Here is a 25,396-nt window from a genome sequence, read left to right on the forward strand (position 1 = left end):
AAAATTACGCTGGTTCCCACCTCCCCAACCTGTAAACTCCCGGAAGGCAAAGACTAAGATGTCCTGGATTTATACAAAAACAACGCCTGCACAGGATGCCCGCTGCGCATTGGCAGCTTGTTCCCGTTTGGGGATGACCATGGGAACAGCCTTGTCATCGGGGCGTCGTACACCCCAAGTCACGTGGGGAGGATGAGCTACCCTTTGTGGGCCCTCTGGAATCCTACAGCCTACTTAGGTGGCAATGAAAACACGTTACTTAAACAATAAATAAAAACATGTGACTGTGTTAGGGGGGGCCCTGGTGTTGTAAAACCCCATTTTCCCACACCAGGGAAGGGGAAACCCACAGAGGAGCTAATTATGTAACAACTTAGTGGCCAGACCTGGATTTGCAGGACTTTATCAGGAAGTGGGTTCTGGTCACTGAATTTGCTGTCTCCCCGTCACTTAGATAAGAAAGGCTTTGTCATTTGAGTCTTTTCATCCTCTGTCCCTAAGACAGGGACAGAGAAGAGTGTGGGTTTCTGCAGTCCGGTGCTTAATGTCCTATTACCTCTGCTGTTCAAGGTTATAGTACAACCACATAGCTAAGACTTCTTATGTACTTATCACTGGAACCATCAGCTTTGGAGGCAGAAATGGGCCCAACGATTTCTTGGCCACGAGACCTGGGAGTCACGCTGTACCCATTAGAACTCCATCAGGCGATGGGCGGAGAGCGGGGGTGGCTTCCCTTCCTGGCTCAGATCAGGGATATGGTTGGCCTTTGACAGCGTTCTGCCTCTTCATGGGTAAGTAGAGTTGAACTCAGGCAACTGGAAAAGAAATGTTGTCTAGGTTAGGACTAAAATGTCATAAGAATACAGGTTATTGTTGTTAATAATAAGTATTCCTTATAACCTATGAATCATATAGTAGGTAGTACTAATGGTAGTTATTATTCATTACTGATATCTATTTCTACATCAGACATAGGGTGGAAATGGAGAATATGGCTTGGAAAGAATAGTGGTGAGCAGCGCTGAGGAGGGACAGGTGCCCGTCTGCATGTCCTTATCAACTCTGTTCTAGAGGCCTCAAGCCTGGGAGGCCACCAAGTGCCACAGCCTCCTGCTGGCCACAGGTCACAGTGACATCTCTGAACTTCCCTGGAAGACCCAGTCCTTCATTCCAGAGACAGACCGTATAGGATCACAGAGCTGGGAGGAGCCTTGGAGACCCAGTGTGGGGAAGAGAAGTGACTTACTAGAGCTCACACCAGTTCTTACAGCCACGTGCCCCCTAGAGCTTCTGCAGCCACAGATATTGATGGAAAGGGCGCACCTGCTTGCACACTGCTGGGTGTTTTCTTGGAGAATCAAGATGACTAGAATAAGCGGCTTAAAGATTTAAAATTTGTCCTACAAATGTATCAAGTCTGAACACTTTACTGCTTCCTTTTCTTTTTTCAAACTAAAATGTCTTGTGTTCTTAACAAGCAAACGATGATACAAATCTAACTCATGCAGTAATAACCTGAGCAAGAACATCAACCATCTGCAGGGTGTGCAGGAGCTGGAAGTGAGTAGAAAAGATTTTAGGCACTGTGTTCAAACACAGAGACTTGGTTAACTCTTACCCAGGCTTCAAGTGATTCTAAAAAGCTCCATTATATGGTTTTCTAGCCCCAAAGAGACCAGAAGAAGGGAATTAACAAATAAAATGTGAGTACTATTAGAGTTAAGCACAGTTCCACAGGCTAAAAGGGGGTAATGGCAGAAACCTTCTCAGAAACCAACACAGGGAGCAGAAGACAGCAATGCTGGGCTATCAGGTGCCCAGCGCCACTTGCAGCACTGCAGCAGGGGTGGACTCTGGTTGTGTGCTGCCTGAAGCTTATGCAATTAAAGCGATTGTCATTAAGATAAATAATATGAAGATACAAAACACAATTGGGTATAAAGGGGAATATTTGTCTGCAGTGGGAAAGTGCGTGCATGTATATGCCACCCCCCTCCCCAAATTATTGGTCGCTGTTTTCAGAGACTTGTCAGCAGTTTGGCAACTCACCCAGCACACTCTGAAGTGCCCCGCCAGCACCAGCACTCCGGGCCTGAGATAATGAGGGGTTCCTGGCGCTTACACTTCATCGGTCTCCCAGGGAAACCGCATTTTTCCCTTCAAATTTCTTTCATTTAAAAAGTTACCATACAGTGAACTTGACCACTGGTGGAGTGTACAGTTCTAAGAATTTTCACACACGTAACCATCACCACAACCAGGATACAGAATAGGTCTATCACCCCTCCCAGAAAAACTCCCTCATGCAAAGGTGTCTACATTTTAAAAACAATACGGAAAGAAGCAATTTCTGCTACCTGTGATGTTCATTACCACGAAAGACTGCATTTCTCCCCAAACGGTGGCCCAAGGAGATGCTGCTGTCACCCGAATCCATGTCACATTAGACAGACGAATGGCAGGTGCCCTCGGGAGCAATTGTCTATTTTCTAGAGTGTCTTTTCCACCTGGTGAAAGCTTAACATTTTTTTGGTCCTCACCTTTCCCTGTTGTTTTTTGTTTGATTGTTTCTTTTTAAATCTCTAACTTCTTTCTGAAGGTACTATCCTAAAAAGAACCAAAACACTGCATTCTCCAACAGAATGGAACCAGGAACTCCGAGTGCTGACCACAGGGAGAGAATGTCCATGTGGGAACAAGTGCGGATGAACCAAGTGACTGGGAGCCGGCCTCCTTCACTGGTGTCGCTTCCCTGTTGTCTCACTTTGAACCCAGCCTCACCATTGCCACGGTGACCTCAGTGACCTTCAGGCACTCTGATACCTCTGTGTCAGTCTGACCCAACTGTAAAAATCCTATCCCCGTGGATTCCCTAATTAAACTACAATGGGTATAATCAATACCACAGAAAACCAAAGAGAAAAGGAAAAGTCCCAGAAACATGACCGTGCAGTGAAACAGTTTCTGCTCCTCTGGCTGGCGGGATTTATCCTAGGTCCCCAGCGTCAGTGGCTGCACCCCAGTTCCAGACTCCTGCCTGCACCAGGGCTGCATTGATGCAGTAGAGGGTTCAGAATTTGGGCCCTGAAGGGAAATCACAGTCAAATCCATACTCTGCTGCTTGCTAGCTGTGTGACATTGAACAAGTTACTTAACCTCTCTGAGCCTCAGTTACCTGCCTGTATTAATAGGATGTACTTCATGGTGTTGTGGGGAATAGGTGAGATAGTTCTTGATAACCATTTAGGATGGAGTGTTCGACACATGGTAGCTACTATTGTTACCTGAGGACACTGATCTCAGTTCAGATTTGAAAGGATGTGTGTGCTTCTAGGGTGACTGACAATACAGATGCTCATACTTTTCAAGTGTGATCCCTCCAACCACTCTGCCCTATTTATCTGCAGAAGGTTGGCTTCTCCCTAGAAAAGCTCTATGCTAATAACTGCAGCCACAGAACAAGTACAACATCCAAACTAGACTTACAGAGCTGTGTGCGGAGGGCTATTCTCCCACAGATTTCTAAGCCTCTTGTCCTCTTTTTGGAAAGAGATTTAACCAACTGTTCATAATCGGTATCCTTAATCCATTGCAGGAAAACAGACTCCTCTTGAACCTTACCACACAGAATGTTTCCAAACATGTAGATGGAAAAGAACGTGGACATTTTTCTAGTTTATTATATATAGCCAGACCTACCCAGCAACTGTGTACCTGGAGAACAGAGAATGAGGAAACCCCCAAGGGTCCCTCTGTGGAGCCTGTAAAATAGATGTCACGAAGTCCTGGGCTGTAGGTGAAACCACTGCCCCCTAGAGGCGAAGAGACAGTTGAAAATAACAAGGCTTTTTAATCAGTCGTTTAAGGTCTGACGTCTGTAAAGGAGAGCACCACTACAAAACAAAACAAAACAAAACCCCTGGGGAATCCTTTCTGGTGCCATAAACCCTTCAAGTACTCAGGAAACAATTTTTGATAATTTACTTACTCCCACAGTCTTGATATATGGGTCTGTGTGATATCTCCCCCCATTTTCCCAGAATTGTAAGTAAGGGGCATTGCTGAAAACAAAAGGCAGCAGGAAGCCCAGAGTCTGTCCTCAGAAAAGCTGCAGCCGCTGTGGCCCAATCGCTTCCCCTAGGACTTGCTGAGAGCAAGTCAAGTCTATCGGGACCAAGATTCTTCAATATACCAGGTACACGTGCTATTCTTGGCCCATCCCCAGTTACCAAAAAGAGAGAAGGTAATTTCTAATAAATTCACAGCTTTAAAAAGGGCCCCCAAATAAGAATATATAGAATATATATAAAGGTATTTTGTAACAGCACCAGCTGACTGAGGAAAACGGCATCTGGAACATACTATGCAGCCGTATGACGTTCATTGACCATTAGCAGAAAAAAAAAAAAAAATCAAGCCATGGTTCATGAAGAGAAACCAACTTTCCCTGGGCCCTGAGTTCTCAGAATTCATCACCAGACTCTTGTTTATTATAAAGAAGGTTCCCCACAGCTGCTGGGGTTTTTTTTCTTTCTTTCTTTCTTTTTTTTTTTACAGGAAATGCAAAGACATTTCCCACGTGACTTTTGTGAAAGGCCCAGTAAACACCACCAGTCGGGAGAGAACAATGACAGAGGAACCAGCCTTTCCCAGCCCGATCCTCTAACCAGCACTGAATACAACACACCTGTGGCTTGTTTCTGGCTCCACAATAATGATATTTTCCTCACAAAGCAGCTCTTAAGCACCAAGCTGAGCTTCCTCTTACTAATCCCCAAAGCATTTCTATGAGATAAGAATAGGAGAGCAAGAGTAGACCCCACCCCGGGCTATTTTAAGAACCATTTAGAAAGATGACTTCAGATCACTCTGCCCGTCCCTCCCCTCTTCCACTACCACAAATCCTAAGGAAACAAAATCCCTACAGGAAAGCAAGCTTTAAAAATTCACAATGGGCAATAAGTACATATAGACACTGTAACTCATAAGCATTCAGTAAGGAGAATAAAAATAAATGCATTAATCTCTTTTTCTAGTTTGGCTTCACACACACACACACACACACACACAATGCACCCTACATAGGTAAGGTCTGAGAACTCTTGGCTGTAAAATAATTTTTACATTTCTAAAAAAATAATAAAAAATAAAAATTCACAATAGGGGCATGAAATGAGGAGGCAAAGGGGCGCCGCACACATTGTAATGTGTCTGTCTGCTCCCTGCCACAGGCCTTGGCCAGGCACAGAGCCGAGGCCTAAAGAGAATTAGCAGCACATGCTGCCATGCTTTTTGTGGGGGGTTACCATGGGAACCTGCCTCTCTGCTCAAATGCTGAGCATCTTTCAGCAGCCACATCTTTGTGTTCTCCTGGCCCGGAATAGAAGTATTAGGAAGGAAGTACGATGAGGGGAGGGGTCAGTACTGATGAGGGACAGGAAGCCAATAGACTGCTGCAGGATCAGGTTGCCACTCTTTTGAGGGTCTCAGGAAACAGGTGAAGGAGGGGTGGGCTTTGGATATGAGCCCTACTCTATATCCTGCAACAAACTCATTCATTCATTCATTCATTTTCTTAATCATTCTTACACTAGGCTAATTTTATGGAGCACCAACTTTACTCCAGTGTGTGTACACTGAACATTGGAGATGCAAAGACTAATAAGCTACAGTCCCCACTTCAAGGGAGCTCACAGCCCACATGAGTGATACACACACACACTTAACCATAATACAGTGCTAGTACAAAATATGTGTAAAGGACCATGAAATTGAAATTATTTCTTAGGGTCGGTATGTGGAGCTGTTAAGAGAAAGCCACACTGAGAAGTAAACACTTGAGTGGGGTGTTGTAAAAGGTTGTTAAATGGACTAAAATGGGAATGATGTCCAGGCAGGGCACAACCCAAGCACACGCTGTGTGCCTCACACGTGAGGTACTCAAACAGTACTGCTACTAATCGCCCTTACAGCAAGCCCAGCTACTGCACTGTACACTTTGTATGCATTCTCTCAGTCCTCACAGTGACTCTGTAGAGTCAGTACGGCTATCCATTTTACAGGTAAACTAACTGAAGACAGCGAAGTAAAGGAACTTGGTGCAAGTCACACTGGTATTGACATCGGTGGCAGAGCCAGGCTTCTGGCTCCACAGCCCAAGCTCTTAACCTTCGTGCTGCACACATCCCATTGCCCTGGAAAGGCCAGATCACAGGATACATGGGGAAAGAGGAGATACAAGAGCCAAGGCTTCTAGGGAGCAAAGCGAGCGCTCAGTTATGGCATCCTCCAGTGCCATTTTTTAAAGCTGCAAGTTTGTTTTCTGGTCATAAGAAGCCATCATGAGTGTTTAAGATAGAAAGGGTCAAGATCAGAATTGTATTCTGACGATGATTCTGGGATTCATGTGTAGGATAGAATGGAGGAGAAACAGCCTGAAGATTTCAATGGTGAGCAGGAAGAGAAAGAGAGAGGGAGTTTAAACCTGGCAAGCCCCACGCCACCTGGTTCACACAGTGCCTGGCATGTAGTAGGCATCCAATAAATATTGGTTAAATGAATGTTTCCGAGTTGGCTGAGGTGGCAAGCAGACCCTGAATTAAGGGTTCTGGTGCGAGTAGTTTATTTAGAGGGTGCAGGAAACAGCAGCAAAAAAAAATGTGAAATGAGACAGGGAAGGAAGGCAACCAATGAAGAGTACATTTCCTGAGCCAGCTACAATGGTGGGCACAGCTGGGGCTTAATCCTTTGGGGCACTTTTAGGAGTTAACACAGAACACACCTCATAGTCATCCGGTGAGAAGAGAGAGGGAGTTGGGGTGTTTACACGTCAACTCAATCAGTTAGTAGTTGAGGGATGTTCCTGGGGGATGTTATCATCCTTTCCTGGCACCAGAACAGAAGCGTTGTGTATTCGGGGAAGGGGAGTCGGGCACACCGGTGCCACTGGAGATCGCTGGGGTGCCTGACCAGCAGGCACATGTGGATGGGGGTGGGCAGGGTCTGCTACAAAATCAACCGTGGGCCAAAGTTGAAAGAGAGTAGAAATTGTGTAGAATCGTGAGATATCTTTTTCCCAAGAGGATTTAACAATGAGTTCCTTTTAATTTCCTCTCACTAGGACATAGGTGTGTTTTTCTTTCTCCAACGGGGATTGTGTTCTTCGTGGTGGGAAAGTGGTGTTTCAGATCCTTGAGTTTTATTACTTGGGTGAGCTCCAGAAAACTGCACTACATGCTATGAGGAGCTTCTGTAGAAGATCGTGCCACTCAAACTTGAAAGCTGGAAACTCTTATCAAGCAGCATTCACATCGGAGTTTGAGTTGGAGAAAGAGAAGGGAGGGGAGGGGGAAGGAGGGGAGGAGGGAGAGGGAGGAGAGGAGGAGGAGGGGAGATGGAGTAAAAAAAAAAAAAAAGACTTTTGCTAAAATTAGCATGACAAGCCCCAAACCCAGCCCTTGTAACTGAATGTTTGCACAAAACTTAGAATAGCCCTTAAAGTTTCTAACCCGAGGTAACCAGAAGCTAACATGAGGTATTTTTTTTGGCTACTCTGAGAAGCATTCATCTGAGAAGGAACATTTCTCCCCATTCCCACCAGTTGCCCCACACTTGTCCCTCACCTTGGCCTCCCTCTTACCCTCCCACCCCACCAAGGTCTTGTCTGCTCACGCTTTTTCTGTTTTCCACCACGACTGCATTCTATGAAGGTAGGTCGCCGTCTATTCTCCAACCTGAACTGATAAAAACTGATTCCAAGTTTGTAACACTACTGTGTCTGCTCCTGCGGGAATCCAAGGAAACAAGTCCGCAGAATCTTCTGTTGTGCAAAAGCCAAGGGCTTTTGTTTCCAAGCATTCTCCCAGAGCTGCCCCAGAGACTGATGCCACGGCTGTGTGGCTAGAGTGTGACACCATCATTACATTAAAATAATTTATTGAATGTCTTCAGCCTGCATGATACTGTCAACGCACTTTTCAAACTTTAAGACAAAACTCTCATATCCAAACTGTTTATTGGTGGCAGAGAGCAGGTGGCAGGCCTGGTGAGTGGAGTCAGGTGGTTGACTAAGGGGCACATGAAAGGGACAACTGTCTTCTTGGCAATGTTCCTTCTATCACCACAGGCCTCCTTGGGCAAGCGAAACTTTCTTCTTTTAGTTTTACAAGGAATCAAAAATTGCAGCCAACATCTAAACAAACACAAGTGGATTTATTGAACGAGTTAATAGCAAATTTAAACCTGTCCAAACAGAGGCAGTTTAAAATCATGTGAAGACCACAGTGCAAGTTTACCTTCGCCCACCTTCAAGACACTCCTGTCACTTCCCAGACATTGCCTCATTTACGCTTTCACCCCCCAGGAGGGAGGACAGTTCTGGCAAGTTATGAGTATTTCCTGTCCCTGGAATGGAAAAGTAAGGCTGATGTTGAACATCCTAGCACTTAAAAAGCACAGCAGGATTATCCAATCACCAAACCTCACCAAACTAAGGTGAATGCAGGAACAGAAAGACACAGGTATCTTTGGAGACCAGACAGTCTCCAACTGTCTGCTACAAAATCAACCGTGGGCCAAAGTTGAGAGACAGCCTTTTACAGGGCAGAATATCAAGCGAAGCTCGTTAGAACTGGCAAGGCTCATTAAAGAGGGCTTCAGACGGGGCAGTGATTCATGAAGGCAGCTCAAGTGTGGTCCAGAGTAGCATGTCCCCCCTGAGGCTACAACTGCCAACGAGACGGTGGGTGAGCTAGCTGTCAGTGTCTTCAAAGGCTTCTGGAGCAACGCCACGGTGTGCCAGCCAGGTGTGCACAGAAAGTGCTGTTCCGATCCACGGCCAGAACACAGTGCCGGCCTCAAAGGTAACCTGCGACTGAGCGCGTCAACCAATGTGGACAGGTGAGTGAGTAGTGACATCTCCCTGGATAAGCAAGGGCTCTACCACTAGTATCTATTCTAGTTCAACTCTACCAATTAGCAAAACATAAAAGAAATAGAGGAGATGATCCAGAAGACAGACTACCTGATTCTATAAGATTGCAATGTCACCTACGACCATTATAATCTTGGGATAGTAACCATTCTAGGCCTTTGTTTCCTCATCTGTGAAATCAGGATTTTACAGGCTTCTTGTGAGGATTAAATAGATGCAAAGAATCCAGTATAATACTTCTCAGTCAACAGAAACTACTATCATTACAGTAATAAGTTATATCTATGTAAGAGCAAAACTAATGCGGAAAAGTAAAATCAACATGCAAGGGATGTATGTGGGCATGTGTGGAGAGGTGGTGAAAGCATGTTAGCCCTAGTTAGGCACATACGGTTACCTTGGGCATTACATTAAGACCTGAGCTTCCTGGAATCTAAGGGGTAAAAAAGCATCATTAAGACCAAGTTATTCTTATTACTTTAATAAATACAAAATTGATATATAATTCACCCCCAGTAAACTCATGAGCATGCAGGAGTAACACTAATCCTTCCTCTGCCCCACGTTGCTTTTCTCACTTCCGGTCTCCTAAGAAACTTACCTTAATTAACCTCATTCGGGAGTGTCACCACCTGAAGCTCTGCTTCTGGGGGACCTGACCTAAGACACCTCTGCAGAAGGAAGCCCAGGATTCACTCTGGAGCCATCTCACCCATGCTGGTTTAGCCTGAGTAATTGTTTTGCCACACTTTCCTTGAGACCCTTCATGAACGAAGGTTAGACGAGTTTTTGTGGAAACACCACTTAGCACCGCTATTTATAATAGTGCAAATAAATCATAATTTGAGGTCTAGAGAAGAGATCTGAATTTTCTATTTTTATTCTCCGAGGATAAATTTTATCGGCTCCGCGTGTATCTTCAGTAAACTCCATGGCAGCAGAGACACTCTCACATATTTTCCTCCCATCTTACTGTGCGTTCACACAGAGAACAGCCTGACGATCTGACTTGTAAGTCCTCCAACTATATGGTAGATTTGGGGGCGGAACCTAAACTTTTTAAAGACTGTTTGTCGTGGCAGGTGTTTCCAGTTTCTTTCTCTGCCCTCCATTTGTAACAACCACCTGGGCCACTGTGGGTCCCATGATGTCTCCTTGACCCTGCAAGTCTCTTGTTTGGGCAATGACAAAGGTCTGAGGAGCTGAAGTGAGAGAAAGTTAGGAGGCACTTTCAAATGAAGATAATTAGGTAACACTACCATTGCACGGGAGAAGGAAGTTCCTGGTCTTTCTAAGGAAATGGACTTTTTAGCATTTGAATGATCGATGACATATGGGGAGGATTTTGTCCCCTGGCCCCAAAGAGAAATTTTATGGTCCCAAATGAGTATGGGGTTCCATACTCATTTCTTCTATCCATCATTTCTTTATTCTTCAATTCATTATTGAAGGTTCTCACACATTGCTAGCAAGGATAGAAATTGGTAGAATGTTGTGGGGAATAACTTGGAAAAGTCTATCAAAATTACACAATTTGATATGCACAATGATCCCAGAAATTCCAATTCTGGGATCATATCCTGCAGGTCACTTAGCATAGGCACCCAGATCTTCTATGCAAGATTGGTTACAGTAGGAAACGATAGGAAATGACCCACATGTTCATCAGTAAGAAACTTGTTAGATAGATCTGCACACACAAATTTAGTGCAGCTGGAAAAAAAGATAAAAAGGCTTTGAATGAACCGATACAGATTTTAAAAACAAATTTCAAAAAAGCAAGGTACAGAACAGTATGCAGAGCAGGCTATGTACAGGGGGGAAGGAACAAAGAATTTATACTTTTGCATGTTCCTGGATCAAAAATCTCTGGAAATAAGAAACTACCCCTGGCTGGTGTGGCTCAGTGGATTGAGCATTGGCCTGTGAACCAAAAGGTTGCTGGTTTGTTTCCTAGTCAGGGCACATGCCTGGGTTTTGGGCTGGGTCCCTGGCTGGGGGCACAGAAGAGGCAACCAATGGATGTTTCTCTCCCTCTCTTTCTCCCTCCCTCCTCCCTCTCCAAAAATAAATAAATAAAATCTTAAAATACATATATTTTATATTTATATTATACTATATATTACATATAATATATATAAACTAATAACAGTCATTTTCTTATTTCAGGGCAGGAATGGAATTGGGCAGATGGGTACTGCGGTAGAAGGGGGACTTTTTTCTGCAATACTTTTTATATGTTTGATTTTTGAACCATGATTAAATGTATTTCCATCTAAAGACAAATAAATGAGTGTAATTTAAAACAATCTCTAGAAAGCACTTACTATGTGTAGAGAGCTTTGGTCAACAGGCAGCTCTGCTTTCTGGGAGTTTCTAAACCAGTTAATTGGATAAAAGGCCACCCGTAATCATAACACAATGGTAGAAATGCCATCTCACTGATCCACCACATTTTACCATATCTCGAACACTATTAATTTTAAGTCACAGGTTTATATAATATGCCACCAGGAAAAGAAAGAATGTGAAAAATTAAATTACGGCACAATGCTTCCTTTTTATTTGGAATTTTCATTTTATACTTAATGAGCTCTCTCTTAGATACTCATTTATACTTTGATTTTTAAAAATCACATGTCACTTTCGTGTGATATATGACATGAAACAAGAAACATTGAAGTGAAATAAAGTAAAGAATTCTTTAAAACTTTGTATCACCGTCTGACTGTCTGGAGGCTTTTCCACGTAGTGCTGTCAAAAGCATGGGTGATACAGCATTTTTCTGGAGAGCGTTCCACTAACGTTCCAGAATTTCCTTCCAAGATGCTGAAACCTTATCTGCAAACTTTGGTGTACGACCTCCAGCAAACACAACTGTGTGATGACTGCTGCCTGGCCCCTAGTGATTGTAACACGAATTCAAATTCCAGCACATTAAAATGTGAAAAAAATTATGTTCCTTATAATAGCCTAAATGTGGGAGATGAGCAGTTTCAGGACAGAGGAGATCTCTGGGGTCTACAGAAGACTCTTAGATGAGGCAGATTGAGGCTGGACTTCAAAGAATGAGAGGGATTTTGGAAACGGAAATGAACAAGATGAATGAGCCATGCAAGACAAATAACCTAAAAAGGAAGTAGGAATTCTGTTTGCGGGACAGGAAGAAGACCATGTGGCCTGCGGGGACAGGCTTATGACAGGAAGAATGGAGGTGAGTATACATAGGGCAGATTGGGACCTGACCATAGTCTCCTGAATGGTAGGGAGGCTACAAGATTCAGACTCTGTCATCTGGGGGAACAGGGAGGCAGTGTACAGCTGGACATGGGACACTAGCATTTGGGGAGCCACCAAATGCAGCGATGTGGAAGCACTCCTTAGGGCAGATGATACTAGCCAGGGATAAGTCCAGAAACTTAACCATGCTAGAGAGTGGACAGAACAAACAAGCATAGCATCAGAAGAAAACAGAAAAAAACAGAGAGAAACAGAAAATCTTGGGCCATAGAAATGTTGTCCCTGGAGGACTATGAAAGACCTAGTTCATGTTTTCCATTTTACAGATAAACAAAGAGAACTTCATAGTAGTTCTCTTGCTAGAGAACTACAGCTTGCAGGGGACAGGCCAGGAGTAAACACTCACGTCCTGATTTCCTGAGCATGCTCTTTCCAGCAGAGCAGCACAGCCAACAGCAGAGGAGATAGTTTGAAGGAGGTGCCTAGGCAGTCGAGAAAGTCAAAGGACTGAGAGCAATGGAGAAGAAGAAGCCTAAGGAGGCCAGTGATTGGCCACTGCAGATCTTTGATGACCTTCAAATGCCTACTTTTGGGACTGGTCTGGGAAAGATGAGGCTGTGAACGATTACAGGCAGGGGGTATGTTTTGCAATTAGAGACACCAGCAGGAAAAAGCTTACTATTTTTAAACATTTCCTTTTAAAGGGCTCAGTACATTTCACAAAGGACTCTAGATTCCATACTATTTATCTCCTTCAAAATAATGAGACACTATCTGTTGGAAAAGATTTTTTAAAATATTGACAGGCTGCAGTCACAGAGATGTTCAAATCTTGCCTTTTTTCAACTTTTCTTTCCATAAAGAAAACCAGTGTTTCCTTACAAATAGAAATGGACTCAAAAAGACATTAACCAGTGAGTCTTGCTTGTGGGTCTCCATGTTGCATCTCTATAGGACTTTATTCTCTGTGTAGGTAATTACCAAACATCGCTTTCTCACACATATGCAATACTAAACAGGATATTTAGGTGCTTGAAGTGGATTTTTCTCAGGTGAACAAGAAATCACACCTACCGCAGGAATGTCATCTTGCTGACTTGGCCACTCCAAGCAGCGCAGGGAGACACTTAATATCTTGGGGTGATGGTTTTATCTCAGGGACAAGCTCAGGAACAATTGAGGAAATTGGGATTAAAGCAATGAGATGGCATTTCATATTGGCAAATATGTATCTGACTGGCACAAATGTAGAATACTAACACCATGCAGAGAGTAGGGACTCTGGTGGTGCTGTACTGCAGCTCCTTTGTCCGGTAGCTCACTGGTGTCTGTTATAACTGGAATTGAGCACACCCCGTGTGATTCAGCAGTTCTCCCCTCTGTCCACCTGCAGAACAATGTACACACAAACACAAGGAGGCCTGTTCAAGGACATTGCCATGGCTTGGATTGTAATGGTGAAGAACCAAAAACAATCTCTATGTCCATAAACTGGGGACAACTAGATGTATATGCAAATACATCAATGTGGAGAGCAGGACCAACAAAATGGCATTGGTCCAATCAAATTAGTATAAAGTATATAGAACAAAGTGGAGTCACTTATGTCAATGAAATGGCTGTCAGTCAGCCATGACACTTCGGTTTGAGAGGAAAATTACCTAAGTCAGAGGAAACACGTCTGACAAGGAGATACACTTAAGGTATCTGCACACATGGTTGGAGTAGCCGTGTCTGCAGAGCGGGATCCCCATGGACAGGCCCCTGGGGAAATTCCACACATGCCAGCAGGGGGGTCAAGCAGAACAGCCATGTACCCCCTAACAGGCTCCTGGGCAAATTCCCCACTTGGCATCAGGGGTATCAAGGTATTTATTGAAAAGACCCAGAAGGCTGGAGTCCACCACTTTCAAGGTATAACTGAGGCAGGCTCCAGCCCACTGCTGAGACAGCTGAGCTCCACGCCATGCTGATCTCCTTTGGTATCAGCCGGCGGAGGCTCTTCCCTGCTGGACTGAGGACTTCGCCTGCCCTGCTGGCCACCTGGCTCCGGAGATCCTTCCTTGCAAGACTCTGACAGAGCCCTTGCCCACTGAGCTGTCTCCCAGACCTGCAGACTGAGACCCTGGAGCTCGGGTTTCTTATCCCCCATTGATTGTTGTGTGTATATGCTATATTTCTCTTAGATTGTTAGAGTGTGAGTAGGACATTAACGTATGTTGATGTTCTACTTTGAGTGAACTTGCAATCGATAAAAGCTGAGTGAAATGCATAGTTACCGTGTGTGACTCGTCTCTTCCTTGGTGCCAGGCCACTCAGCAGGCAGCTAGCCGAGCAGGTGCCCCACTGATCTGTAGGAAAGTCTACATCGCAAACATACGCTCGTGACAATCAGTAGACCTAGAAAATGTACTACTGAGTTTTCGAAAGCAAGGTGTAGATACATATGTGTAGTATAATGTCATTTATGTAAATAATACTCCAGTTTCTATGCCCATGTGTGTGCACGCATGCATACGTATGAAAGGACATACTCTGCCACGGTAACAGAGGTCACCTGGGAGGAGTTGGCAAAGCACCAGGATTGAGAGTTTCTAGTAGGGGAGGAAGGAGGGAAATTTTAGCTTTATCTATAATGGTTGATTTTTTAAAAATGAGAATGCATTTATGTATAGCTTATGCAATTTAAATTTCTTATTTGGAAGAGAATAGCTTATGATACTGTCATAATCTCTGATTCATTTAGGAAATTACAAATTTGGTGGCTTTATGAAGGTATGGTCTTGGATTAAAACGAACATTAAAACTTTTTTTTACGCTGGCTGGTGTGGCTCAGTGGATTGAGCGCCTGTCTGCAATCTGAAAGGTCACCAGTTCGATTCCCACTCAGGGCACAAGCCTGGGTTGCGGGCCAGGTTCCCACTTGGGGGCATGTGAGAGGCAACCAATCACGGTTTCTCTTATACATCAATGTTTCTCTCCCTCTCCTTCTCTCTCCCTTCCCCTCTCTCTAAAGTAAATAAAAATAAACTGTTCATTTTTTTAAAAAAGCTTTTTTAAAAAAATGAAAAAAACACTTTTTCTACATTTGTATGTACACAACACTATATCCAACACTCTATCTGGTTGAAATGATAAAGACTTTAAAAAAATACTTGTATATATAAAATAAAAACTGAAAACAAAAAAATAAAAATACATGCAAAACAAACACATTTTCCTTCAACCCTGACATATTTCGGGGTCTATGTAAGGCGTATATTACTTCAAGTAAAGGCTTGAGCATTAATGTCTAGTGGAACAAATTGTCTCGTTGTCTAAAACAATGAACTACTGCATTTGCACGGCTTTCAAGACCCCAGTGATGCAGATGCTGGCGGAGTGTAGCTTTGGGCTCCTTTCGTCAATGCCGGGCCTTCAGAATGAAACAGCGCGTGGCTCACGGCCAGACACATCTGCCAAGTCCCAATTTGCAAGCACAATTCAGCTCATTTGAGCTTCTGTCTTGATCCTGAGTGTTGCTCTATTAAGAAATAATAGAGAAAGAACATTGTTTCTTGGTTGGAGAAAGCTATAACTTTGGTTGCTATTATCCTTAGGGACAAAAATATCCAGAAATATTTTTAAATTCCCATTTCCTATTGGATTAGGTGACCTGTTAGAAGGTTCATTCTGAAAGACAGGGTTTTCTCACTGGCATGAGTTATGAATGCCAAAGTATCATTCTATCTCAATAATTTGGTCAAATAAACATTGATAGCTATGGGGAAATAGTGTAGTCCTAATTTCACGAATGAGGATTTTCTAGTGGTCATCTCTCTGAGGGCTTAAATTAATCAACCAAAAGATTGCCTATCAATAAAAAGTAGAATAGACTGCTGAGATTTAGAGTCAATTATAGAGAAGACATTGTGTTCAGGAATCTCTGGTATTCGTATAAAAGAATTTAGAAACTCAGGAAAGAAGTCGATGGGAACCATTGCCAACAGCTTGCTAATGGATGAGTTGACAGAGGACAGCTGTTGCTTTGGTCTGCCCAGGATCCATTCCTTTCTTTTGGTAATACGTCCTGATTTCTTTGGGGAAACACTCATCTCCAGCTCAGGAGGTTCAAGTTGGACTATTCCCATCACCAAGCTCTAGGAGTGGCACATGATTCAGGTCTGGCCATCGCAGAACGCCATGCCACTGGTGTGATAAGTGATTCATAGATGGGCACCTGACCCATGCCAGGCTCATGAGAATTCAGGAACTTTTGCTGGCACTGCTGGGGAAAACCTGCATACATTGTGTCGGCTGAATCAAATTCTAGAGCTCCAGGTAGCTCTGTCTACACAGAGCGCCTACCTGATTATAGAGCCAACGCTTGGAAGAGCAGGGCTTAGGGGTAGTGTGACAGTGTCCCGATGGCCTCCCTGAGAACTGAAATCAGTACTATGCCTTGAACTTCTCATCTCAGTTTTGTTTGTAACTTGAGTGGGGTTTTGGTCACTGGCAACCAAAAGAATTTTGACTGATAACACCAGTAATGCAGCGTATTTAGTGTACTGTTAAGCAAGCCTATCCAGAGGTTGTCCTTCCTCTGGTTCTCTGAGTCCTCTTTTTTTTTTCCCCCCAGAGTCCAGTTAAAATATTGTTTTATCTTTAGAGTCTTTTAGAATCCATCAGACCTCAGCGAATCCTTCCTCATTTGAATTCCTGAAGCAGTTTGTTACCAGCCGTCAATTATTATCTCTGTGTTTGTTTCTAATATGCATATATTCACATATACTCTTTCCCCATATCGATTACAGTAATCTCAAGATTAGGAACCACATGTTATGCACCTGGGTATCTCAGCACTCTGCATAGATTAGGATTTTAATAAATGTTTGTCGGTGATACATATAAAGGGCTGTGGCCTCTGTGATCCAGTTGTTATTCCATCTCAACTACCTCAAGCGCACCCCCCGCCCCCCCAAACACATATATACCATGTACACGTACCCTCAAACATGGACACATCATGTACATATACTGAGTACATGCATGTATATACCATATACACACTCCCAATAAAACATACACATCATATACATATGCCCAATACATGCCTATATATACCATGTACACATACCCCTAATGAAATGTGTACCCTCATACATATTCCCAATACGTATGTACATACTGAATTCACTGACATGGAGTGAGCTCCTTCTTGTGTATTTGCTGAGAAGCCCCTATTTGGAAGAGAACAATTCCAGCAGCTGAGATCCTTAGAATTTATAATGGCTCGAGTACACCCAGAGAACTACTTGGTTCCTCCACCCCATCCTGACTGAAAGGGGAAGGAGGGATGAGGGAGGGAGCCCTGTGGATGAGAAAAGAGCCTGAATGAGTAACACTCAGCCAAAATGAGGGCCTGTGTTGCTAAGCAGCTCCGGAGTAAAAGCAATGGAATGAATTCTTGCTGCATCATGAGTACATGTTGGAGCCGATACACAGCTGCAACCGGGCGCAGGCCCTGAAATAAACTGTATCAGGCTTGCAAGCAACAGGATCTGGGCGGGTAGGAACTTCAACGGCAGTGCAAAACCTGACTCAGGCTTCGGCTCTCGCCCACAGGCATTTCCAACTCTCTGACCCGGGTTTCGTCACCGCTCAGGCTGGGGAGCTTGGGAAAGGCCTCCAAGAAGCTGGGTGGATTTTCCTTCCCTTTCCTCCAGCTTCTCTGAGTGAGCGGGGTGCAAAGCTATGTAAGGCAAAGTCTACCAAAGAAAAGAGGGGTTTTAACAGAAGTTTTAAAGAAAACAGTCAACAGGTGGGAGCGCTCAGGATCCAGAGGTCACCGGGAGGACGGTGTTTTAGTAGGTACTGCCATCCCAGTGAGTATCAGAGGGACCCCTCCTTGCAACAGTAATGGAACAGCCAACCTTTACTGCATATGTACAATGTGCGAGGGCCGCACTAAGACTTTCACATGCCCCTTCCCTCAACCCCTTCCTTGCCTGGATTCAGCTGTATCAAAATTCCTGTTCTATAGATGGGGAAACTGAGGCTTACCGAGGGCAAGTAGCTGTTCTAAGACTGAAACAGTTCTAGGACTCAGGATCTTCTTACTCCATCCTTTGAGCCTCTCCATAATATTTACTCTCCACCAAACGATGGTACCCAGAGAAACAGCTTCTCTCTTTTTTTGGCAGGAAACTTTGGGGGAGACATGATAAAATTACAAACATCAAAGTGCCTCCTCATTTCTAAGAACCTCAAGTGCCCACCACGTAAGTAAAGCCTTTGGGTGACTTGTACAGAGCAGCCACAAGTTCCCGGCTCCCAGGGGGCAGCACCTTGGCTCCCTGGCTCTCTGCACGGACCCTGCTCTGAGTAGCCTTTTTCCACGGGCAACTTTCCCATTAAAACAGCTGGGGATATGGGGGAGGCCATCACACAGAATCAGAACTGAGCTCTGAGTAGCAGGGTACTTGGAACAGAACCAAAAGAAGGTCACATACATTCAAACGACAGGGCTGAGCCTGAGGGGCATGGACCCAAATAGGCTGCAAACAGTCTTTGCTGAGTGGAGAGCCAAGCCAGAGGGGTCCATTCCTTCCACCTAGATTTCCAGATGTTTAGTTTGCAAGGTTTAGGTTTTGCCTTTGGTTTTATTTTCCTTAAACGATCTCTCTGGTTCTGGAGAAGAATGCCTTTACCTTTACCCCAGCTGCACTTAAAAACCTGGCGATCGAGTTCCTCTGTAAGCCACTTAGAAAAAAAAAAGGCTGTGACCGCTGGAAGCTCAAGACTTCCCCGAATCCTCAGACAGGTAGCTCCTACAGTCAGGATCCCGTCTCTCCTCCTCCCCTCCCCCACCGAGTCCAAGTAGCTTCTAATAGGAATCAGGGCTGACTAGATTGACAATGACACAGAACCGGGCATTCGCCTCACCCTGTTGGGGCTCGTCGGGGAACATTGGCTCCCTGTCCGTTCAGCAGACCAGACCTGGGTGGTAGTCCCACAGCTCTCCCCTGGAACTGGGCTACAAGCAGGTCACACCTGAAAGCACCTGGGCAGTGAAACAAGTACAGCAGCACACTGCCTCCCCGTTCTCAGCGGCAAGCCGGAGAACTCCAAGCCACCAGAAGGACTCATCCTATTTCCAAGCTCTATTTTTTAAAGTATTTTTTAAATTGATTATGCTACTACAGTTTTCCCAATTTTTTCCCCTTTATACCCCTCCACCCTGCCCCTCCTCCAACATTCTCCTCCCCTTAGTTCATGTCTACGGGTTGTACATGTAAGTTCTTTGAACCCTCTGTTTCCTATACCACTTTTTATCTCTCCCCATCTATTTTATGCTTACTAATTATGCTTCTTCTTTTCTGTACCTTTCCCCCACTATTCCTCTGTCTCCCAACTCCCGTGTCTCCTGGCCTTTACACCTAAGTAGCTGGAGATCTCAGAAAGAGTAAAGAAAATGCAAACAGCTATTCCTGAATCACCATTTCCTTCCAGAAATCAGAAAGTGATTACAAGAAATGAGGTGCTCTAGGGCGCACATGAGGTGTTTTATGACCTTCTATCCAATCACTTGCCTGCAAAGGAGATAAGACTGTCCACATTATAATCTGCAAGGAAATCAGCTTGTGGTTCTTCCTTTTTGACCAGGCGTCCACAATTTTCATCTCTGAGAAAGAAGTGGTGACACAAATCTGCCCTCTGGTGGACAATGAGAAGAATTATGTGTGAGAAAAAGAGTGACCGCCCAGAGAAATCAGATGAAATGAGAAATGAGACTTGACTGCATTTCCCCAAACTGACCAGCTGGTTGAGATTTTGCCAATACTGCCCAGAATGAATGTGCAGACCATGTCTGCCTAAAATTGACTTGTTGTTCCATGCATGCAATGGTTTCTCCAGGAAGACGTGACTTCGGAAGAGAGAAATCACTGGGCTAGGCGTCAGCTGTGCCTGGCAATGAAGAGTCATGTGATTTTTGGTGCCGCAGCTGTCTCGCATACCAAACTGGGATAACAGTACTTCTATCGAGGGAGTGTGGTGAGAACCAAGCACATTTGGAGCGTGTTGTTTGTGCTCCGATGGCACCTCACGGACTCAGACACATGGCGCAGTGTTTAAGCACCTAGATGCGGCAGCGGCCTGGCTGCCTGGATTGAAATTCAGCTCTGTCACTTACTAAGTATATGACCTGAGGTGTGTTTCCTGACTCTCTCTGTGCCCCGGTTTCCTCTCCTGTTACCCGAGGATAATCTACCTGCCTTCTAGGGTCATTTTGAGCAATAAGTGAATCCATGTTTGCAAAGTGGTTGGAACATTATCTAACACGTTGCCAATATTTGTTGAAAGTTCATCATATTCTACAGCCGGATGAAAAAGTGTGTACTGAGCACTTATTACATGCGCGGCACAGGGTTAGAGGCACAAAGCTGGTTTTGGTCTAGCCAGGGAATAACAGTCAAAACAGCTAGGGTTCACTAAGTACTTACAAAGGGCCAGGCCTAGAAGCACTTCCTGTGTACGCTTGTATTTCCCTGTTTAATATTACTATCAAACAGCAGCTAGATAGAAAAGCACACACTGTATGGTTCATTGATAAGAAACTTTAGAAAGACTAATATGTAACTTAATGCGATAGAACACAAATCAATGGATGCCTTGGGGAGGGGTGTGGGGGTTGGGCTTTGACTGGTGAAAGACACAAAGAAAACTTCTCAGGTCATGGAATGTTCTACATCTCGATTGTTGATATGTATCTGTTGGTTAAGACTTATTGAACAACATACTTAACATGTGTTCATTTCATTTGTGTATGTTTTACTTCAATGAAGTTGCTTTAAAAAAGAAACTTGAGAAACATCGATAAATTGAAATTATGGAATTTAGTTGGCTCTAGGTTAGAACAAATATTGTTAAAATTTTAAGATAATTGGATACTTACAGAAAACTGTAGCCTGTAATGCTTTTATTGGTAAAAATTAAGAGAAAATGAATGGACTAAGCAAGCATAAGGAACTATAAAAAGAATAATATAAACCCCCAATTAGAAAATTTTAATAAAAGTAACATTAGAACTAATTAAACAGAGAAAACCCAAAGAAAGGTAAGAACAAAACATTAAATATGTATGTCTCTGAAAATCCTGGGAAAATACACATTATTAGAAATGATAAAAATTTATGCAATTATAAAAAAGTTAAAAGCACTGGTGTGTCTGAATATAAGATGACTATAAGAGAATACTAAGAGAATGCATGCTTTTTAGTAAAATATTTCTAGAATTAACCCAAAGAGAGGTAGACATTTTGAAGCAATTGGTAAAAGAATAATATGCTAACGTGATAGTTGGTAAACAGCCAGTGCTCCCCACATGCCACACCCTCCCCCCCAGCCCTGTGGAACTCCCCTCCCCGCCACACAAGGCTGATGCCTAGCACAGTGGTGACCTGCTGGCCCTATAGCTACTGCCCATCTGACCGGTCGGTGTCTACCTTACCATATCACACTACCTGGAGGGGCACACCCTCTTACAACAGTCTCAGCCCGCAACCTAATTCCATTTTCCATATACACACAAAGATAACATGGTGTTAATAATTACTGAGGTTTTAGAAATGCAAGTACCATTTAAATAAATGGAAGATTCTATTTTGTTTGGATCAAAATGTTACTGGAGTTGTTTTCCATTTTAGCTCATGGTATTTGAATCACCAGCTCACACTCTTGTACCAGTCTGTTTTTTATAGTCATATTCATAATATTTCTATTCCTAGTCAAATATTTGACCATTTGTGTTTTCCAATGGAGTTGTGCCCAAGCACTTTCTTATAAAAAAATTTCAGAGTATTTTATTATAAATTACTTTCCCAAATGTGTTTTTTATATTCCAGTTAATCATATTCACCTTATAAAATTGTGAACCTCGCAGGTATATTATCTATGAATCTCCTTTTGCGATCATAAAGGGGCGCGATGACCTGAATTGTCTTTCCCTGCCCCCTACCCCACTCACGTGTTGAAGACAACCCCCAGTGTGATGGTGTTTGGGGATGGGGCCTTTGTGAGGTCATCAGGGTTGGATGAGGTCATGAGGGTCGTGCCCGCTTTTAAGCAGAGACACCAGAGATACAAGTCTCTCCCTCTCCCTCTCTCTCCTCTCTCTCCTCTCTCTCAGTACATGGGCACCAAGGAAAGGGCATGTGAGCACACAGCAAGATGGCAGCCGCCTACGAGCCATGAGAAGAGGCCTCAGAGTGAAACTCATCTTGCTGGCACCTTAGTCTTAGATGTGCCAGCCTCCATAACTGTGGGAAAACAAATTTCTATTGTTTAAGCCTCCCAGTCTGTGTTAGTTCGTTATGGTAGCAGAAACAGACCAATACAGGGGGTGTTATGAAATATTTTTAGAAGAAGGGAGCAGGGATTAGGACTAATAGGATTAATTTCACACCAAAGTACTTCCCATAAGACACCCATTCAAAAAGAGATTGTTCACACTGGGAAACCTGTACAGCATCCAGACTGTCTCAGGTGCATTATCTCTCCCTTCCCGTACTGCATCTGGATGACCTGACCTCCTACTGGGAAGCTGAAGCAGAGCCAATCCTCTCCTTGTCCTAATATTGCCAAGTGTGGGCTGAAGACCTAAGTTCAGCCAGTTGGACTCTCCCTTCCACAGCTTTAAGTCCTGGAAAGACTGATGTATAAATGGAAGGAAATGTCGCATGGTATCTAGTGCCAAGGCTGGCTCTTCAGCCTTTGTCAACACCATCCCAATAAATTCTCCCTGCGGTTTAAGAAGACACTGTTTTAGAGATCCTAACCAAAGCAGTAAGAACAGAAAACAGCCCTGGCTGGTGTGGCTCAGTGGATTGAGCAGCGGCCTGCGAACTGAAAGGTCACCGGTTTGATTCCGTCAGGGCACCTGCCTGGGTTGCAGGCCAGGTCCCCAGTTAGGGGCATGGGAGAGGCAACTGATGGACAGTTCTTTCTCTAGTCCATCAATGTTTCTCTCCCTCTCTTTCTCCTTCCCTTCCCCTCTCTCTTAAATAAATAAAATCTTTTAAAAAAGCGAAAAAATTAATCACTCTTAAAATGTCAGTGATAAATATAAAAATGAAAATTACAAAACCTACTCATACATAAAACACCCATTTAATACATAGGAATAACTTTAGCAACAATGGATCAGGACATAAAGAAGAAAAGCGTAACATATGAAGAGATATAAAATAAGACCTCAGTAAGTGGCCGTACCATCCTGGATGGAAAAGGGTTAACATTGCAAAAAGATAAATAAATAAAAATCACAGCCTCTTTTTGTTGTGTTTTGGTTTGTTTTTCTTCTGAGGCCAAGTAAGGAGAAAGGTGTTTTCCACAGTGGCTGCACCAATTTAGTCTTTTTCTTGTAGGGTTTCCCTTTGTAGCTCCTATTGCTCCGCCTTCAAGTTTACTAATGATTTCTTGGGCAACGTCTAATACACCATTCACCTCATTCAGTGTATTTTTCATTTCAGACGTCATCATTTTTAACTCCAGAAGTTCAATTTGGTTCTTTTTACATATCATCTCTATCTTTATTTACCACGCTCCAGCTTTTTTCTAGCTCCTCGAACATATGAAACATAGTTATAACACTTGTTTATAATTATTTTATTTGATCCCATCACCATTTACCCTCCACACCTCTTTTACCTGCCCCCCCCCGACAATCACCACATGGTTGGCCACACCCATGCGTTCTTTCTCTTTTTTTTCTCTCTTTCTTTTTTTTTTTTTTTTGTTTTTGCTCAATCCCTGTACTCCCTACTCCCCAAGGGCTCTCAGCCTGCTCTCTATCTATGAGTCTGTCTCTACTTTGCTTGATAGTTCAGTTTATTAGATTCCACATATGAGGGAAATCATATGGTACTTGTCTTTCTCTGACAATTTTTTATTATTCTTATCTACTAACTCTATCATTTGCATCATTTGGGGTTGGTTTTGATGGTTTTTTCCTTCTTGTTGTGGGTTATATTTTCCTGCTTCTTTACATGTCTGGAATTTTTGATTGGATGCCATAAATTTAAAATTTTTTCTTGTTGTGCATTGGTTGCTATTTTTATTACTACAGATGTCGTTGGGCTCCCTTCTGGTATGTAGTTCAGTTTCCGTGTTTTGCTTGTAAGCTTTCTGAGGTGAGCCTGGAGCAGCATTCAGCTCAAGGCCACTCTCCTCCACCACTGAGCACAGACAAGACCCTTCTGCGTGCTCTTCCCAATACCCCAAGCTTCCACCCTCACTAGTGGAAAGAGGAACTCACCCCAGTGTGTGCAAACACTGGATATTAATCCCTCTTAGCCAGTAGTTCTCAGCTTGGGGTGATTTTGCCCCACAAAGGACATCTAGCCATGTCTAGAGACATTTTTGGTTTTCACAGCTCTGGGTGGGGGTGGGGTGTTGCTACTGACATCTAGTTGGTAGAAGCCAGGATGCTGTTAAACATCCTACAATGCAGCCCCCCACATAAAGAATTTTCTCTCTCCCCAAAGGCCAATAGTGCAGAGGTTCAGAAACGGTGCCTCATCCCTTTGGGTGGCTTTTCCCTGGGCTTTGGGCAGTTTTTTCATAGGTAGGTGCTGATCAGCCCTCAGAGTCCAGGTGGAAGTGTTTCTCTGCAGCATTCTCTCTGGAACTCTGCCCTGAACTCACTGTCTTCACCCCCACTGGTCTCACAAACTGTGTCCTCAACTTAAGGAGACTGGTGGCCTTCGTCTGGGCCCCCAGCCTCACCCCCAGTGCAGCCTGGAGGGTCTCCAGGCAGTGATTACAGCAGTCTTCGGTTCTCCCCATTTGTCTCTCTCCTCTAATGAACTGCTGTCCTCCCTGGCTGATGTTCAATGTCTTAGAAGCCAGTTTTTTCTTATATTTTGTTTTGTTTTCATTTAAACAATTTTTTTTTCCAGACAGAAATATAAATCACGTCCCTGTTACTCCATCTTGTCTTGGAGAAGCCCTATTCTTGATATTTTTGAGAGTTTATTAGAATTCTATCATTGATCTAGATGGGGGCGGGGCGTCAAAGCTAGTTGTCCATAGCTAAGTCTTTCTCAAGAAGTGTTTTTCTTTATTTTATTTAAAACATTTTTTGTTGTGTTTTTTCAATGACCATTTATCCTCCCATATCCTCTTCCACCTTTCCCCATCCCCCTGCCCCCTGCAATCACCACACTGTTGTTGCCAATACTG

The sequence above is a fragment of the Desmodus rotundus genome, chromosome 8, assembly GCF_022682495.2.
Source record: "Desmodus rotundus isolate HL8 chromosome 8, HLdesRot8A.1, whole genome shotgun sequence".
Taxonomy (NCBI): domain Eukaryota; kingdom Metazoa; phylum Chordata; class Mammalia; order Chiroptera; family Phyllostomidae; genus Desmodus; species Desmodus rotundus.